This window comes from Atractosteus spatula (genome assembly GCF_055471065.1).
Source record: "Atractosteus spatula isolate fAtrSpa1 chromosome 10 unlocalized genomic scaffold, fAtrSpa1.hap1 SUPER_10_unloc_17, whole genome shotgun sequence".
Taxonomy (NCBI): domain Eukaryota; kingdom Metazoa; phylum Chordata; class Actinopteri; order Semionotiformes; family Lepisosteidae; genus Atractosteus; species Atractosteus spatula.
Genome location: NW_028296620.1, coordinates 384,082 through 403,209, shown reverse-complemented (window position 1 = coordinate 403,209; position 19,128 = coordinate 384,082). Strand labels below are relative to the sequence as shown.

The following is a 19,128-nucleotide window of genomic DNA, read 5'->3' as shown; positions in this document are numbered from 1 at the left end:
AAAATGATCCTTTCTGTTACCATTCCTGTAGTTGGAGCATTGTTTCACCCTTTTACGTTCTACAATATTTACAGACAAGGTTTTATCACTGGAGTTGTACAGAACAAGTGTGCATCAGTCCATGAAAATCATCAGTACTGCTGTTTTTCTATGCATAGTTTAATCAAGAGCACTTAAAAGATGCAAAAGATGGATTGTGTTCTGTGAGCACCTGCACATCTCTAAGTCACTTCCACAGCCTTTTATGTGGGGGATGTAGCTCAGTGGTAGAGCATATGCTTTGCATGTATGAGGTCCTGGGTTCAATCCCAGGCATCTCCAAGTGCTTTATGTTACTGTGCTCACATTGCTGTCTTCTGTTGAGTGAGAACTCTTTGCTCGTGCTCATAGAGAGCCAGGTTTACACAATTAAACTCGAAGTGCTACAGTGTTCTCTGCAGTTTTAAATGTACCTCCAAAGCATTTAGTTCTGTTAACTACCAAAGAATGTGAACTAATTTAAAGTCACATTCAGGAAATCCAGAGAACGTCTTCACACTTGTCATGGCTGTTGCAGAAAAACCTCACCCGGGATGTTGAATCTCACCCGGGTTTTCCTGAGAGATCATTCACCGAGCGAGTCCTCCATCTGGATTCCGCACTGAGCTGAAAGCTGCGCGAATTCCTCATTGTGTGTCCTGTACTGTGTAGCACAGTGACAAGAACGCCTTGAGTGTTTTTTTCCGGATGTGAAGGAAAATGCAAAAGAGCATGAAAAGTATTGATGGCATAAAATATCCATGGTACAACTCGAGAAGGAACTGACGGACAAAACAATGCCATTTGATGATTACAAGAGAAACACAACCGTCCGAACATGGGCTTGGATCCTGAATGCTTGCGTTAAAAGACAAAGCAAAGGATATAACCTGTAAATGTCTTCATGTCTTACAGTTTATGAAATAACACAATTGCTTCCTTTCTTAATAATTTCTTACTATTGATAGATGGTTTTTTGAATTTTAACAGAATCACAATTACAGACATTTGGGGTTAAACTGTTATTCACATACTCTAACGAAGAGAAACGTTAGTGTCTTCCGGTTTGTGAGCCCATTTCTCAAAAAATAAAAAAATAAGTTATAAATATTGAATTGTTCTATTTTGTAGGCTTGCATAGTCATTCATATTTCAGTTAAACATTTTCTTCTGTAGTAATTTCATTTGATATTATATTAATCCTGATTTACAATTTTTGGACATGGTTCATCTTAAATAATTTGTAATTAGTTTCAGTTTTGGAAAATCGCGCCCAGAAGCTACTAAAACTGGTTATGTTTGCATAATGTGTAATGTAATAGTAGCATTTTGGGTGGGAAAACAAAAGGCATTTCTTGGTATGAATCCCAACACTTCATAAGCGGCGTTCGAGGATTTCTCGCTTCAGATAAAGCTGTCAATACATCATAGATTTTTACTCAATCAATATCAGCAGTGTTATCGCTACCGAACACTAAATATAGATCCTGGCAATACTTCGTGAGATCTTCGTAAGAAAATCCAAAAAAGGACAGAAGCAATCAACGTTTCTTTTGGATCGAGAAGAGGATAATTATGAGACTCAAAATATGCCTGTCTTTTCTTTTTTCGAGGACAAATGGATTATTGAGGTGTAAAGTTGGGTTCAAAACCAAAGTCATCTGCTATTGCTGCTGTTTCTTTGATAGTTTCTTCAAATCCTTCAATTGATCATTGATATCGAGGAATAATATTATACAAATTGTGGTTTTCTGTTAATTGCCAATTTTATTGTTACATCTTCGTTTACAGATGTCTTCCATGTATCACAAGGTATAATAGTCGCCGTGTGTCCTCAGCTAAAATGTTTTAAAAAGTACGACAAAAGTACAATATGCTTAACAACATTTATGGTTATATCTATATTAAAATGAAGGTAAATATACCAAGATATTAAAAAACAATTGTACAGTCCTAACCTAATAATGCTTGTGAAGTTTTCCAATAAATCTGAACTGTAATTTTGAAATATTATTGCTGAGAATGCAAAGAGAATACAAAGATCAAATTCAATGAGTGAAAATACAAAAGTAGTTCACTAAACTGAGTTTCTTCCCTGAAATGATTTGATTTGCTTGCGAAGCACTAAGCAGCTTTGAACAGATCGCGGGAATCAAATATACAGATGGGTTCAGAGTGTGCTTTCCAACTTTTGTGTAACATTTTCCTTTGATAGGGCAGAGTTGTCTTCACAATCTGGGTTAAATCAAAAGGAGTGACGTCAGTACAAAACAGCTTTCCTTCTTGGGGAACAACGGTTGTGTTCCATATTTCTAACTATTTTGGTTTCGAGATCTCAATTTAGTGTGAAACATAAAAGCCAGCCGGCTAAATGGTCTTTCAACTAATAGCCCACGCAGGGATCAAACCCCAACTGTTGGTACGAGTTGCGTAAGGCTCTGCAACATGCAGATGAGAAACTAACCTCCGCTTCTTCATTATATACACAGTGAGCTATATATGCGGGCTTACTGCCCCCTACAGGCTCTGTATTTGATTGCGGTACAAGACCGGCCGTGGAGAAATGAAGTGAAGAGGGTGTGTTCATTAAAAGGCTCATAGCGTCCCTGGGAGGTCTTAAACCACCACCCTTTTGGTTAACAACCGAGCCACAAGGACTCATGTACAGCTTAACACTTCTCGGTCTCAGTGAAAGTGATACACTCGGTAAAATTTCTGGAGGTTAATTTGTTTTTAAAGGAAAATCACCAACAGCGGCCGAGATCTACTGGAGTTTTTCATTCTATACTGCGATTTCTGTAGGGTACCCTGTGAAAATACGAAATTTGACGAGAAGGGATGGACATATAAGGTCAGAAGGCTTGGGGAATTGAACTTTAAGGTGAAGACTGCGGGTTCAGCAGCAGCAGAACCTGATCAGTGTCAGTTGACTCCGATATACTTTGAAAAATAACTTCGGGATTTAGAGTCAGACGTGCTACCGTTGCACCATGGGGTATTTGATTTAAAAAAATAGAAAAACAGTCAGTGTTCCTGGATCTGTTATCGAGAACAACACCTGCACAAGAGCTGCGCAGGAAGAATAAAATGTGGTCTGGGAAGAAGAGACTCTCTTCGGAAGAGCGGCGCGCTTCACAGGAGAATTTTTTGTGAAGCTGATTTGTCTCCTTTGGGGATTTCAAAATTGCTGATATCTGTGGCGCAAAGGTAGCATGTCTGACTCCACATTAGAAGGCTGCGTGTTCAAATCGCGTCGAGGTCTGCTATTAGTTTATCAGGTTCTGTTGGTCCGGAACACGGAATTCACACCATGTAGTTGAGTTCTATCTGTACACCACATAGATAATCTAAACACAATAGAACCCTACAGGACACGCAGTTAGGGTCTCACACAGCGAATACCCTTGAACACAAGAGAGAAGGCACAGTTCAAATCTGCGAAACATCACCTCTGTCTTTAGAGACAGCTACATCAGAGAATGGAATCCCGGAAGTTTAAAATAACTTCTTTTAATACAGGTTCAAGCAAACCTGAAAGTTAGGGAGTTTCCGGACACTTTTGTTTTATTAAAAAGTGTCTGAAGCCTGAAAATGTAATTTGAAAAAAAACCCGCTATTGGACAATAGCAGGTACTTTTTGTAACGATTTGCTATTTCATGCTGGAAAACAAAGGAAACAGACCCAATGTTTGCTTTCAGGTGCGGTTCATTACATAAAAGATATTACTGAGGAGCTCGAATAAAATTTAAACGAGCCAGGTAGAAGTCGAACCTACAATCTTACGATCCGAAATCAGATGCGTTATTTATTAAACCGCTGGCATTTCACATAACCTGAATTCCCTCATAGTGTGCTCAGCGTCGCTACTAGTAATCCACCGCCACGTCTAAAATTTCGATTCCGATTCCGAAATTCCGATTGATTGAGAATTCAAAGAAAGACTGTTTTCTTCCACAACACCGTATAATTATCACATCCCCCAGACTCTCCAACTTCTCCAGACCTTGCTGGGTGAGCATTTGCTCCGATAAATTAGGTCACGTATCATGTTAAATCACTTCTTCTCAACACAACATTTCCTGGTGCACATTTTCTCTATGAAAAAAATACATTTTTCCCTTGCACGATTTTTCGTTTTTTATCAAAACGTACAGCAAGAAAAAAGAAGAAGAAATAGTGTCGCAAAAGAACTCTGTCGCCCTTGGGAGATGTCAAACGCATTGGACATGAAAAATGCCCAATAAAAGCCATTTCTCTTCGTTTCTCAGTGTCGGGGCTGCTACTGTATGTAAAAGAGGCAATTTTCTCTGAGAGCAGTTTCAGCGCTTTCTGAACGCAGATGTCTCAGAGCGGTGTGTCCAAGTAGCTGTTAAAGGTGATGGTTATCTTGTCACCATAGCTTCGTTGGTTAAAGCACCTTTCTATTAAACAAAAGAACCTATGTTCAAATCCCAGCCGTGTATTTCTTCCTATCTTGTAGTATAGATCTTACCATTTTGGGCACTCACAAAGGGCTTGATTTCGTTAAATGCATGTGTTCATTTCCTTTCTGGAAAACTTGTTTTTTGATGAAATTCACACAGCTTGCGAAACATGAAATTCAGTTCTTGGTTATCAGTGCAGAAGAAATATTACCGGCTGGCAAAAAGAACGGTAAGAGATTTTTTTTTGATTCGAGAAAAGACTCCACCAGTCAGTCTCTGTGGTGCAATCGGTTAGCGCGTTCGGCTATGAACCGTAAGGTTGGTGGTTCAAGTCCACCCAGGGACGTGGTTTTTTTTGCGATGTAAACATTGTTTTTGCATAGGTCGATTGGATTTCTCAGCTAAACCATAGCCATTTTAATATTTGTAGGAGATGCGACTGTTCAACACGTGTCAAAAATGTCCAATAATGCCCAACATCGCAACTCCCCAGAAAACCATATTCACCCAAGGAAAATGATCGTCTAATCGTCATTTATACTCCCCTCACATCCTCTGCTGAAATATTTTAAAAATACAACGCAGATTTGTTTGAGAGCTTGACAAGCATTGTTTTGTTAGCACTGTGCATCTGGATTTTGATATTTTGACATATTTACCCTAATTTTAAACTGTAAATACTGTACAATCTGTTGTAATTGTGTTGTAATATTAAAATATGTTAGCTGAGGATGCAAAGGGGTGAAAGGGAAAGGTCAGAGGGTATAGTAACAACAAGGTTAGGATTGGTGGAGGTGGTAGGGGTGTTGATGGTTTTTCTCTGTAGAGGATGATTGAGTTTTTTATCCTTCTCTGAAGTGAGAAACTGGAAGAGTTGGGAGTTGAGAGATCTGATGAGGTTAGTTATAGAAGGAAGTTGATGTGGAGCTGTTAGCCGTAAGAATTCCTTAATGTCTTTGATGTTGTCATCAAAGATAAACTGCAGTCAGCAAAGATAAAAAGAAAATGATCTTTGCATACTGCCTTGTCTTTCTCACACCTGAAGAAGGCTCCACGGCCAACACGTTGTGTTTCCTTTCTTCTCTTTTCAGCATGGAATAACCCTTTACTTGTTCCTTTGCAGCCTACGCATGCTGACGCAGCTACTCACCTGATATTTAAATTTCCTATAATCACAAATATGAATGTCTACTGTGGGTATTTTTTCCATGATTATTTATTCTGTCATTGAAGCATATTTTATGTCATACCGAAGTGTCATAATCACTGAATTTTTTTTTTCATTTAGAAAGTAAGAAAATGATAAATCACTATGAATTGCATTAAGCCTGTTCTGATCTAGATTGTCTATATACTTTAACATGCCATGTTCACAATGTCACAACTCAGAAATGCAACAGTGAAGTGTTGTAATTACCAATGTACATAGTGTCGGAACATTGAGATGTTTTGATAATGAGGAAGGAGGGACATGCCATGTTCACAGGGTCATATTTAAAAAAATGGCACAGTAAAATTTCCTAAAGTTCAGGATTTTGATAGTCTGTTCCATTGTCTCTCACACCTCAGTGTCAGAATTTTTAGATGTTTTTATAACCAGGGGGTAGGTTTATAGCAAGAAGCAGAAAGTGCCATCACCCGTTGCTCATCCTCGGTTAACCATATATTCTCATATGCCATGTTCTAGACGTCCCATTTATATTAAAAAGTTCTTGTAAAATGCAAGATTTTAAGACTTTTTATGGTCAGAAGGCAAGGTCGTGGTAAATATGCAGAAAGTGCCTGTGAACTTCTGTTTTGTCTTATTTACTTATTGTGTTTGTGTTACTGTGAGTTTTGAAAATTGGTTTACAATTTTCTGAAATGTGTTTCACACAAAAATGTTATTTGGATAGTCACTACTTACATATTCCCATTTACTGAGGATAAATACAGTAATCCATCCCGATTAGTACTTTTAAAAATTACTGTAAAGAGCCATCTACAGGCGAAAGGCGGCATAACATCACAGCAGCAGCATTTAAGGCAGAAGAAGAAGCTGGCGAATAAGAAGCCAGCTTCAGCCTCGTTAATGCAATACCATTGGGTGAAGTGGAAAAATATTTCTTGCTCTGAATCCTAACATTTTTATAGGAGGTGTTCTAGTACTTCTTGCCTCAGATAAAATTGCCAATACACTTATTTCTACTCCATCAATAGCAGCAGCGTTATCGGTACTGAGTCCTAAATGTACGTCCTGTCATCATATAAAATGTCAAAAGTTTCAACTGCATTCAACTGATCAAAGTTCTCTTCGATGACAGTTATAATTTTATCTAAAATACATCCGAAACAAATTTGCACTGTTTTTTTTATCCAGAAGAGCATCATCATGAGACTCAAAACATACCTGTTTTTTCTTCTTTCCAGGAGGAAGGATTGTTCAGATGCAAACATTGGTCCAAAATCAATGTACTCTCCTATCGCTGTTGCTTCTTTAAATCCTTCATTTGAACGTCGATATTGAGGGATGATATCGTACAAATTGTGGTTTTCTTTTAAAGCAAATTATATTAAAGTATGAGCCTCTGTTATACTGTAGTTGTCTTGGAAGTTTCGAAAGGTATAATATACCCCCTTGTGCCCTCAGCTAAAATATGATAAAATACAACAAAATTTATTTACATAGAACAGCACTTATGGTTACATGTATATTAAAATTAAGATAAATATACAAAAGTATTAAAATACAAATGTACAGTCCTAACATAATCATGCTGTCCAACTGTCTTTTTTGCTTGTCAAGTTCTCCAACAAATCTGTGTCGTAATTTTAAATATTCTAACTAAGGATGCATCAAGAGCATAAATGAATTCTTCTGCCAGCCGTTCAGTCCTTGGCTGAATATGATGTCCTTGAATGTTGGTCATTATTGGCCATTCCCAGTGATATTGACTTACATACTTAATTGTTTAACAAAAACATTCACATGTCTTGCAAATATCAAGTGGGTTAAGGTTTTGCTAAGAAATCCGAATAAGTAGAGATGAGGTTTACATTGCAATAATGAGAAGTGCATTTCTGGGTGGGCTCAAACCACTAACCTTTCAATTAACAGAGACTCACATGTGTCCCTTTTCTCCATTTGCAAGCTTAAAAAAAGAAAATAATGCTTTTTTCTTACCAGCCTGCGATATACAAGGCAAGATTTGTATTTCATCTTTCACAAGCTGTATGAATTTCATGAAAAGCAAGTTGTTCCAGAAAGAAAATGAAAACTTGCGTTAAACAAAATCAAGCTGTACGTAATCATCCATAGTGATTCATTTTGTAAGACAAGCACTGCTGGGATTTGAACTCAGCATCTCCTGTTTTAAGAGGAAAGCATGTTAACCAAATCAGCCAAAGTGCCATCAATGGATCAACACCATGTCTGAGTCAGTGATTGCAGCTGACTGTCACTGGAGGACAGTTCATCGTTCAACAAGTCAGCCTGCATAATGAGGGGGAAGAGACTGACTTCTGTGATGCAGTATCGACAAATACTAACCTTCTGTCCAACTGTTCTCTGCTGCATTCTGGATTAGCAGGTAAATATTGGTTTCCATGAATGTGTAGGGGTTTTGTGTATTTACTGGGACAATTATTAATTGTAGCAGTAAGTCACAAAATGATTCTTTGATGGCTATTAGAAAACCGACCTTGTGAGTTAACTCATTAACGCACACACACAGATACTAATACACTTATTAATACATAAAATGTGCATATAAACATAACAGATCTTAAGAGTGTGGGTTAGCAGAATACAAAAGGTATATATTAAATCATGAAGAGTTCCAAACCAAGAGGGACATACATTCAGTATACCATTCATTTAGACTGTTTCGTAAATGAACTGGGATTACAACTTCTACACTAGATACTCAAAAGCAAGTACATCACTCATAGGTATTAGATTGATATCAATTGTGGTTGAGGTAACAATTGAATTCTCGAACTGTAATGCAGAATGTTGAATACTCATCCGATCTGTGTGGATTCAGATCTCCCGCGGACACAAAGAAGTAGTGGCAGGCTGTTGCTGTGTGCAATCGGCACTCTCTGGCTCGGTGCCAGGCAGTGGCCGGTGCGGCTGGCGAGAAGGAGAGGAGGGAGAGATTCCTGCTGCGATGCGCTGCTGATGCTCTTTGAAGACCGGCTAGTTAGTGTTGGCTGAAACTAGCAGAGCTTGTGCATATGGAAAGTGACTGCGGGTCCAAGCCAGTCACACTCTTTAGATGGGAAGAAGACCAGTTCGTTCCCGATGTAGCGCTAGCCCTGAATCCTGAGATTCAGCTGTCGACAGTTCCGACCGTAGTTCACTCGTTGATCAGGCGAGCTTTGGCGGTGGAGTACCGGTGGTTCACGAGGCTGTCAGCTGGGCTAACCTTGGGCAGATCTTTTTGTTAGGGGCACCTTCTGGGCATTGTGCTGCCTGTTTTATCTGGAGGAACTACGGTAGTTCAGTGGCTTAAAGTTCCGCGGGCATTCGAGACCCACGTGGGGTTACCCTGCCCTACCAGTTCCTGATTGGCTGATTGAGGTGGAGGATGAGTAACAGTGACCTCTGACCTTAGGGTTGTAAACCTTGGGATGAGCCTCTCCCATGGAATCTCCCAGACAGTAAGGCGCCAGAGATGACCATTTATTAGGGTGGCTGGTGAATCTCAGCCTTGGGAGCTGTTCCTTATCAGGAAACTCTATCAGCTAGCAAAACACCTTAAATGTGAACCAGATGGAATGGCCTCTCTGTATCCAGCTGCACTGAGATGAGGGAGAGAGGGACTGGCAAGGGAGCAGCAAACTTAATTCCTGTATTTTAAATACGCCTTGCCGCTACATAAGTGTCCTTAGAAGAAAAATATCTTCTATGATAGTGGTACAGTCCATCAAACCCCTCCTATAGCCTTTCAAAGAGAAAAAAAAAAACTGACAACAAAGTATGTCTATGTGTGGTAATCAACCAGGTCTTACAAACATTCTTAAACCCTTCCACCTCCTTTCACTGCAAATGATTTGTACATGTTAGAAGGTTAATTTTGGCTTCTGATATTATGGTGGATTAAGAGTCCTGAAATCTTTGTAGAAGTACAAAGATGAAAGAAAGGGCAGTGTAATCATGGCCAAGAAAAGGCAAATGTTGGACTATCTGCTTGGATTGAATGGAGCAAAACGCAGGCAACTCCTTGAGCAGAACCTGCTTCACCCTTCAGACTGGGGTTTCTGAAGATCTGTACATTTGAACTTTCAAAGTGACTAAAGTAAAGGAGTTTTCCCTTTTTACCACATAATTCCCACAGATCAACACTAACAGAGAGCCTAATTCCAGCCAGGATTCAATCACTGTCTCTCAGGCATCCCAGCAGTGGATTTCATGACTTCAGAAAGCCATCTTCACTAGTGGAGAACTCAATGCTCTGAGGTTTACTGGCAGAGTCTCACACTGGGTAATGTTAGATGTTGATAAATAATGTCCTATGGAATTCTACTGTTGATAAACTCTACTATGGAACTGCGATGTGTCTTGAAAAAAATCTTCTATGATAGTGGTACAGTCCAGCACAGCCTTTAAAAGAGAAAAAAAACAAGGTAAGTCTGTGGTGTAATCAACTAGGTCTTGCAAACATACTTAACCTCTTCCAGCTACCAACATTACAAATGCTGTTTACACATTAGATGGTTATTTTTGGCTTCTGATATTATGGTGGATAAAGAGCCCTGGAATCTTTGTAGAAGGACAAAAGATGGAAAGAAAGGGCAGTGTAACCATGGCCAAGAGAAGGGAAATGTTGGAGAGATCTTTTTTCATTCACTTTTTATCATTGTTTTTCCAGCCCAACAAAGATCAACATATATGAGCAGGCGTCCTGTGCCAAATCCAATCTGCCTTCCTTCCAAGCATAAAGGAATGTGAGTGAATTAAATATTGACATATGAAAATACACAAAAATATGCAATCACACTGTAGTGTGCTCTCTGAAGGCACCAGTTCTGTAGGGTTTGGGCATTTACTGGGACAATTATTAATTGTAGCAGTAAATCACAAAATTGATTCTTTTGATGGCTTTAGAATCCAACCATGCGACATAACTCGAACAACGCACACACACAGGTACTAATACACGAGGATACATTTATTAATACATAGAATATGCATATAAACCTAACAGATCTTATCGAGAGGGTTATCAGAATACAAAAGGTATATATTCAGTCAGATACAAAGTGTTACACATATCAAAAGGACATACGTTCAATATATCATTCATTTAGACCGTTTCGTAAATGAACTTGGTTATAACTTCTATATTAGATTCTCAAAACAAGTACATAACTCTTAGGAATTAAAGTGATATCAACTGGTTGGGATAACAATTGAATTCTCTAGCTGTAATGCAGTGAAGTTGAATACTCATCCAATCTCTGGGGATTCAGATCTCCTGCAGACTCAAAGAAACAGTTGCAGGCTGTTGCTGTCCAATCCGCGCTCTCTGGCTCGGTGCCAGGCTGTGCTGTGCGGCTTGTGACGGTGTGGTGCTGATGCTCACTGACCGGCTGGTTAGTGTTGGCTTTAACTAGCAAAGTTTGCGCACAGGAGAAAAGATGACTGTGGGTCCCAGCAAGTCAGGAAAAAGACCGGTTCGTTCCTGATGAAGCGCTAGTTCTGAATAGTGATTCAGCTGTCCACAGTTCCGACCTGTTCACGAGGCCTGCTGCTGGTGCTAACCTCGGGTGGATCCTCTGGTTACTCTCTGGCAACCTCCGCTCTAGACTCTTAGAACAAAGGAAAGTTCTGGCACTCGGACACACTGGCCGTTCCGTGGTTGTCCGGGCTGAGTCTCAAGATGGTCAGGAGGTGCGCTGTGAGAATGTCCTGCCCTTGGGAGCCTTCTGCTCCTGGGCCGTCCTGCCCTGGAATTCTCCTTTGAATTCCCTTTAGAAAAGTCCACAGAATTCTCCTGAATCTTACTACAGGCTCTCTGTGTTGCCTGTTTTTACCTGGAGGAACTCCAGCTCGTTGATTGGCTGAACGTTCCATGGGCATCAGAGTCCCACGTGGGTTACTTGGCCCTACCAGTCCCTGATTGGTTGATCAAGGTGAGATATGAGTCATTTACTCCTGACACCTAGGAATGCAGTCCATCTGGCACTCCCTAGACAGATAGGCGCCAATGGATGACCATTGATCATGATAGCCAGGCTTAGCTAAGTGCATCCCCCTTTGGGAGCTGTCCCTTATCAAAGGAAACCTTAAATCAGCCTGCATGAATAGTTTCTCTGTGGCTGCACCACAGAGATGAACAGAGATGGGGCCTCATTTGGGAAGGCTCAGAACACTTAATTCTTTCTTATTAATAAGCCTCGCCGCTACAACACATATGCAGTTTGAGCAAACATAAGACAATAACCAAGTACCACAAACTACCAGGCATCTAGTATCATTAGCAGTTCAGGTGGGGAGCTGCGTCACCATGTGTAGGCTGCAAAGGAACAAGTAATAGGTCTATTCCATGCTTAAAAGAAAAGAAAGAAAACACAACATTTCAGCCGTGGAGCCCTCACACCTGAAGAAGGCTCCACGGCTGAAACGTTGTGTTTTCTTTCTTCTCTTTTCATCTAGTGTCATTAGCCTTTTAACAGTTCCTGTCAAAATAAAATAGAAATGGAAAACATTCTAGAGAGAGTTTGAAATACCAAGGTACAATTTAAAACATATCTCTTCCACTACAACCACAATATTTTGGAGAGATCGTTGAACCTCACTGTTCTGACATGTCCGTTAGCCTACGTCCTGCTTCAGCAATGAATGTGGCGGGGCATATTCTGAGGGAGATGAGGTCAATCAGGTGGCAGGAAAACCACGCTATGCTTTTTGCTTTTTTTGAGATCCTGAAAAGGACAGAGGGGCCATGTATATGTGTGCAGCTGGATATGTAATTGCAGGTGGTGTAGCAAATTCTGCTGAAGCCCCACTGCCTGGTGTGGACGGTAGCTGTGCATGTTGCAGCAGAATTGTGCATGTGAGATCAAGGGGGCATGTCATGTGTTTCAGCACTTCACTCCCTTCAGTAGCACATGATTCCCTGAGTTCTTTGGATGACCTGTGGACCGATCTTTCACGATGAAGAATTCCTTAAGAAGAATAGATCTCAGCCCACCATCCCAATGCCTCCGTCTCAAAACACCAACCTCCCACTGCACTTAGTCTGCAAGGCAGTCCTTTCAAGTGTGATGACGACGCTGGGACCTTCGTTGCCTATTGTACGAGCTGAACTTTTGTGCTCATCAATTCAACGCTCTTTCCATCAACTCATCTTGTCTTTTGACGCTTCGTGTTTTGCGCTCCTTTGACTATCGGCATATCGGGTGACTGCAAACACTGAAGTTCTTGCTTACGGAGTGTGGAACATTGTTTTCAAGTGATCGCTGTTCTGTCATGTTGACGCCGAGTGAATCTTTCTTTGGCAACATGGGCAGGCCGACAGCAGCGCGAGCGAAAGTAATGGCAAATTTCTTGACTTATTTCTGAATGTGAATGTTCTTTAGGAAAGGGATGCGGCGTTGCTTCTCGCCCGTGTAAAGGTCACGCATTCCAGACGTGGTTATGAGTGAACAGTTGGCACAAGAGTCTGAAAAGAGCAAGAGAGGAAGCAACCCTGCCCCATGTGAGGAACAAACTCACGACCTTCAGATTATGAGATTGACACACTACCTACTACGCCAATGAGGCCGGCTGCAGTGCATGTGTCGGAAAGTTTGCCTCACGTGAATTTCAGTCACCTATACACTAATCTTGCGATGCCCTCTGCTGGATGTTGCATTTGCCTTTTGATCTCACCGATACTTTTTTGGTCTGTTTCTGTTGCGAGTCCGTCTTTCAGATCTCACCTAGCACAAGTCTCTCTGGCTGAAGTGGCCTCTCTGCTTCAGCATCGTGCCCTCACTCAGCCATTAAAAATGTCACTCGGACTTCTGACATGCTGACATGAAATGTCAAGAGAGAGTGGCGGAGACGCTTAAGCCAGAGAGAAGATGAAAAGGGGGCGTGGCTGCGAAATGCTTGACAGCTGCACGATGCTCTCCATGAAAGGCATGACCACAGGCTAAAAGACACCTTTCAGCACATCAAGCTCTAAGCACACACCTAGAGAACGCAGGAATTGATGCTGCTACTTCCCACATGCAAGGCAAGCGCTGTACCATACAAGCCAAACCCGCTTGCTGGGGCTTATGCCTCGGCGTCACCTAGTGCCACTTGTTCCCCTCTTACCAGGCAAAGTTCACTGCCCTTCGTCTGCAAGGCAGCCGTGTAATTGCGGCTTTCTTGACTTATTGATGAAGGTCTGACTGGACGAGCGAATGACGCCTCTCCCCCATCCTCAAGCTCACTGACAGATTGAAATAGCCAATGTTGCCGTGGCTCGTTGGTCTAGTGGTATGATTCTCGCTTAGGGTGCGAGAGGTCCCGGGTTCGACTCCCGGACGAGCCCTCGTGTGCTCTTTTCCTCCTCTTCCACAAGACTGGGAACTGATATCCACATCACTTCGCAGCGTCTGCTTATGGCAAACGATGGAATGTGACTAATGACTGAACGAGCCTGGCGAATTCTCATCACGTGGCACAATGAGAGCGTGCAGTCAGCTCTCCAAGGCGGCAACCTCATTGCTCGTTCAAAAGAACACGTACTGAAAACTCATCACCACTATGTCGTAGATGAGCACCGCGATCGCTTGTTGTCATGCGTCCTTACTTGGGAAATGCAAAAGCAAAAACTGCCCTCTCTCAGCCACCGAAACGTGTGCGGCTCGCCTTGCGCTCTCTGCGCCTCGCATATTTGTGGAGCTGTCTGCTCTTCTTTCTGTTGAAGTACTCAAGTTACGGGGCGTCCTGCAGCCTATGATGTTCTCACTGAGAGCTTTCAAGATTTGAAGGAAAACTACGAGCTTGATGGCTCAAGTCGAACAAATGTGATTGTTAAGCAATCGATGATCAAAAGCACGTCTTCTAACAATTTGTGAGAGTATTATCAGCACTGTTTTCACTCGGATATACTTCTCACTTGCTAAGCTGACAAACTGGACGAGAAAATGCTGGAGACGCACTCAGTGCAGACTGAGGTTGGGAAGGAGGTGTGGCCCTTCAACGCTTGACAACTGAAGGACATTCTCTCCACAACGGAGGAGCACCTATCAGAAGTCGCAGAGGCTAAATTAGAGCACCGGGCTCCCAGAGCTCCAAACTCAGACCTGGAGGATGCGGGAATCGATCCCGCTATCTCTCGCATGCGAAGCGAGCGCTCTACCATTTGAGCTAATCCCCCGCGCTTCATGCTTCTCGGCATCATGTCTTAACGCCTCTGCCCCTCTTGCCAGGCACCGCCCACTGCCCTTGGTCTGCAAGGCAGTCCTTTCAAGTGCGATGACGACGCTGGGACCTTCGTTGCCTATTGTACGAGCTGAACTTTTGTGCTCATCAATTCAACCCTCTTTCCATCAACTCATCTTGTCTTTTGACGCTTCGTGTTTTGCGCTCCTTTGACTATCGGCATATCGGGTGACTGCAAACACTGAAGTTCTTGCTTACGGAGTGTGGAACATTGTTTTCAAGTGATTGCTGTTCTGTCATGTTGACGCCGAGTGAATCAGTGTTCTGATGTGTGACAGTGACAGTGAAGCTCTGCTCTGTGTGCTTTAGGAGAGCTGATGTCCTCTGTGAAAGAAGAGGCCCCAGAGTACTATGACGATGCTGTAACTATACCTCAGAGTCCAGATGCCTTGTCAGGTGGGTTATTTCAGTCCAGTCCCAAAGAGAAACCTTGTACCAATCCCAGAAACTCTGAGTCTCTCTCCTCTATGTACTGCAGACCACATCACACTGAGTCTGTTTATTCTGCTGCCAGTGTCCAGCTCCTCTTCAAATATTTCACAAGGATACAAAGCATTGCCTTCTCTGTTCTGATACAGGCTGCACTGTTGTCAGTCACCATCTCAATTTAAAAAAATGGAATGGGTTTGAAATGTATTATATAATCAGGTTGCCTGATCCCCTGTATTTTAAATCTGATGTGTAACAGTAAAACTGTCTCTGTGTGCTTCAGGAGAGCTGATGACTTCTGTGAAAGAAGAGGCTCCAGAGTACTATGATGATGCTGTAACTGTGCCCCAGAGCCCAGACACAGTGTCAGGTGAGTTATCATAAATAAGACTTGGTAGTACACTCTGTACCAGCCTGCATTAGCCTTTGTCATTAGAAATAAACACTACCTGGAAGAGAAATAGTCTCTGACAAGCCAGTATGTGTCAGAATGACAGCGAGATTACTGACCTGCTCTTCTGTTCACAGGGAGACTCCTCTCTGATGCGGCACCTTCTGGATACAGTGTGGATGACAGTGAGGGAGACCCCACTTTAGGTAAAGGGGACTACAGCCAGGGATCTCGGTGTGAGTGAGGTAGTTCAGGGATGAAGAAGATGATCCCCAGTAATCAATCGCTGTGCCAATCTCATCCAAGACAAGAGGGCACCAGGTCTAAGTGGTGGCTCAAATTGTGCTGTGTCCTGCATGGATCAATAGTAGCTAATACAGAGTCCTGATTGCATACCTCAGATGTCAGATCTAAGTGGGGAATTGATTCTGTTTTTTTATGTTCTGCTAGAGTATCTATTGGCTTGCCTTTATCAGCTGTGTTGGAAAGATAATCTGTGCTTCGTCTCAGGAAAAAATCATCAGTACTGTCATTTTATTCTGTGCGTATGGCCGTTATTTAAAGTATATAAAAATCACGAGTTCATAGATTTCTCCAAATATCAACGACACCTTGTAAACCTGTGATAAGAATTCCTTCAATCCAATAGTTTCACTCCAGGGAAAAGGCAGGGAAACATAGAGAATTCTTATTTAAAGACAACATCCGTATTGGATTGCATGTAAGCAGGCATCACTCAGAATTCCTAATATGATTCTGAATTCAGTTTTGCAGTTCTTTAGTGTTTTACTACTTTCAGAGAGTCCTTTATTGACCTTGCTGAAGCAGAGAAGCGACATAATCACAAATGTGACCAGTTTTTTTGCTGTTTCTGGTTAATAATGATTATTATTTTGTATTTTGATTAGTATTTTTCGTAGCATTCTTCTTCAGCTTTTAAGTTATTTGGTGAGCAAGAACCACTGAGAACGAATCTGAATGTGTGAGCCCATTTCAAAAAATAAAAAAAATAAGTTATATAAATCAAACCTTTTCTTCTGTAGTAATTTCATTTGATATTAAAATTAGTCCTGATTTACAATTTTTGGACATGGTTCATCTTAAATAATTTTGTAATAAGTTTCAGTTTAGGAAAATCATGCCCCAAAGCTACCAAAACTGGTAATGTTCACATAATGTGTAATGCAATAGCAGCAGTTGGGGTGGGAAACAAAAGGCATCTTTTGGTATGAATCCTAAAACTTCATAGATGGCGTTCTAGGCTTTCTTGCTTCAGATAAAGCTGTCAATACAACATAGATTTCTACTCAGTCAATATCAGCAGTGTTATCACTACCAAACGCTAAATATAGATCCTGGCAATACTTCATGAGTTGTTCATTAGAAAATTGTTTATGTTTTTTTTTAACATATTTTCAATACCAGACAAAAAGTCGAAAGTTTCAATTTCATGCAACTGATGAAATCTCTCTTCGATGGAAGTTATAAGTACAGTACATCCAAAATACTGCGGAATCAATCAAATTTACATGTTTCTTGTGGATCCAGAAGATCATTTTGAGACTCAAAACATGCCTGTCTTTTCTTTTTTCGAGGACGAAGGAGTAGGAGCAGGAGTAGCAGTAATGGCAAGAACATGTTTAGAGTTCAGCACTTCTCATTTCTAATGCGGAGCCATCGACTCGGAAAGCACCAGCCCCGATAAAATAAATTGCAGAATTGCTGCCTACACGCTTTGAATTGCTGGCATTCTCTGAAAGCGTTCCTTTTTGAGGGTTCATGAAATTCCTCACATTTGAGCCAACACTAAAATATTTCATTTGGGGTCGCCTAATTCATAGTGCAAACCGAATCTACAGGGGAATGGTGTGGCACATGAAGCCGTTTGTTATTCTGTTGTGAGGTGTGAGGGGCGGAATGCAAATCGAGTTGGTGAATAGAAAATGAAACAGGAGTCACTTCTTGAGCTACAAATTCCAAAAAGTATGAAAACCTGTGCATTTTAACAGTGCAGAATACTCACAAATTGCACTGAGTTGCTTGCTTTCTTCTGCTGCTTTTATATTTCAGTCATTCACTGTCAGCTAGCAATGGAACAATTCAAGAGAGGTAAAAACAGAAGCAGTCAGGAGTGGGGTTTGAACCCACGCCTCCATTTGGAGACCAGAACACCCAAGCCAGCTGAAAAAACACACATCCTTGAGTCTGGCGCCTTAGACCACTCGGCCACCCTGACAAGCAAAAGCAAGGTGTGTGCTGAATGCACCAGTAGTTGACTAAACTGAGATTCTTCCCTGAAATTATTTGCTTGCGAAGAGCCAAGTTGCCTTGAATGGATCTTGGAATTCAAATATACGGATGGATTGTTATTTGGTTGTGAGTTTTGAGGGGCGTATTATAAATTGAGTTGGTGAAAATGCGCTTTTTGTTAGTCTGTCGGGAGGCTGCACAAGGTGTTTAGAGGGAGAACGTCTAAAAGACAGGCTCTCTATGTTTAACATCAAGGCAGATTTATTTTTTCTCAATGGAAATGCTCATCAGCGCTTTCAGCTTTACGTAGGGAATAACATCTGCTGAGATCACTTTTGAGCCAGTGCACATGGTAATGTGCCACCAAGTACATTTAATATTGGCTGTGGTAGCGAGCTGCTTTTGTTTGTGAGGCTTTTACTTCTTCAAGCTGAATTATCGGCAGGAGTAGTTTATTAAATCTTTGCTCATAGCGCTCCATCAGAAATACCTTGTCCATGTTCAAAAGAGATCAGAGGATTTACTTCATACTTTCACATAGCATACCTTACACGAAAGATTTAAATGGGGAATTGATTGTGCTTCTTGATGTTGTTCCTGTGGTTGCCTTGGTTACAATGGTGAACATTCTTCCACGTTCTGCTAGAGTATCCACTGGGTGGGCTTTATCAATTGGCTCGGATAGGTCATCAGTGCTCCGTCTCCAGAAAAATAATCAGCACTGTCTTTTTTCTGTGTGCATGACCGTCTTTTAAAACATATAAAATCACGAGTTCATTGATTTCTCCAAATAACAACAATACATTTTAACCCAGCGGTTAGCATTCCTCCAATCCAATAGTTTTACTCCAAGTAAAAAGCAGCGCAATATATAGAGAGATGATATTCAAAGATTTCAATGTTCTTATTGGATTGCCTGTATGCAGATATCGCTCAGAATTGCTAATATGATTTTAATTCAGTTTTTCTCTACTACTTTCAGAGTTTTTTATTGACCTTGCTGAAGCAGAGAAGTGACATAATCACAAATGCGACCAGTTGTGCAGCTGTTTCTGGTTAATAATGATTAATGCGAAAAAAAAACAGCTCCTTGCATTCAGAGCAAGAGCAACCAACATGCTCACTTGTTGAGTTGGGTATTTTCCAAGCTACTGTTCCTTAGCTGTAAAGTTATGTGGTGAGCAAGGACCTCTGAATCCATCAAGAA

At 41.3% G+C, this 19,128-nt stretch overlaps 5 non-coding genes across 5 annotated transcripts; 3 read left to right on the top strand and 2 right to left on the bottom strand.

The window, feature by feature from the left end:
* The first annotated feature begins 249 nt into the window (after positions 1 to 249).
* Positions 250 to 321, top strand: trnaa-ugc (transfer RNA alanine (anticodon UGC)). Its single transcript has one exon. It is a non-coding gene; the product is annotated as a tRNA-Ala (tRNA).
* Positions 322 to 4,715: 4,394 nt separating this feature from the next.
* Positions 4,716 to 4,789, top strand: trnah-aug (transfer RNA histidin (anticodon AUG)). The gene has a single exon. It is a non-coding gene; the product is annotated as a tRNA-His (tRNA).
* A 9,094-nt stretch (positions 4,790 to 13,883) lies between these two features.
* trnap-agg (transfer RNA proline (anticodon AGG)) lies at positions 13,884 to 13,955 on the top strand. Its single transcript has one exon. It is a non-coding gene; the product is annotated as a tRNA-Pro (tRNA).
* Positions 13,956 to 14,713: 758 nt separating this feature from the next.
* On the bottom strand, positions 14,714 to 14,786 carry trnaa-cgc (transfer RNA alanine (anticodon CGC)). Its single transcript has one exon. It is a non-coding gene; the product is annotated as a tRNA-Ala (tRNA).
* Positions 14,787 to 17,794: 3,008 nt separating this feature from the next.
* Positions 17,795 to 17,907, bottom strand: trnal-caa (transfer RNA leucine (anticodon CAA)). Its single transcript has 2 exons — positions 17,870 to 17,907; positions 17,795 to 17,840 (listed from the first exon to the last, which is right to left on the bottom strand). It is a non-coding gene; the product is annotated as a tRNA-Leu (tRNA).
* Between the last annotated feature and the right edge of the window lie 1,221 nt (positions 17,908 to 19,128).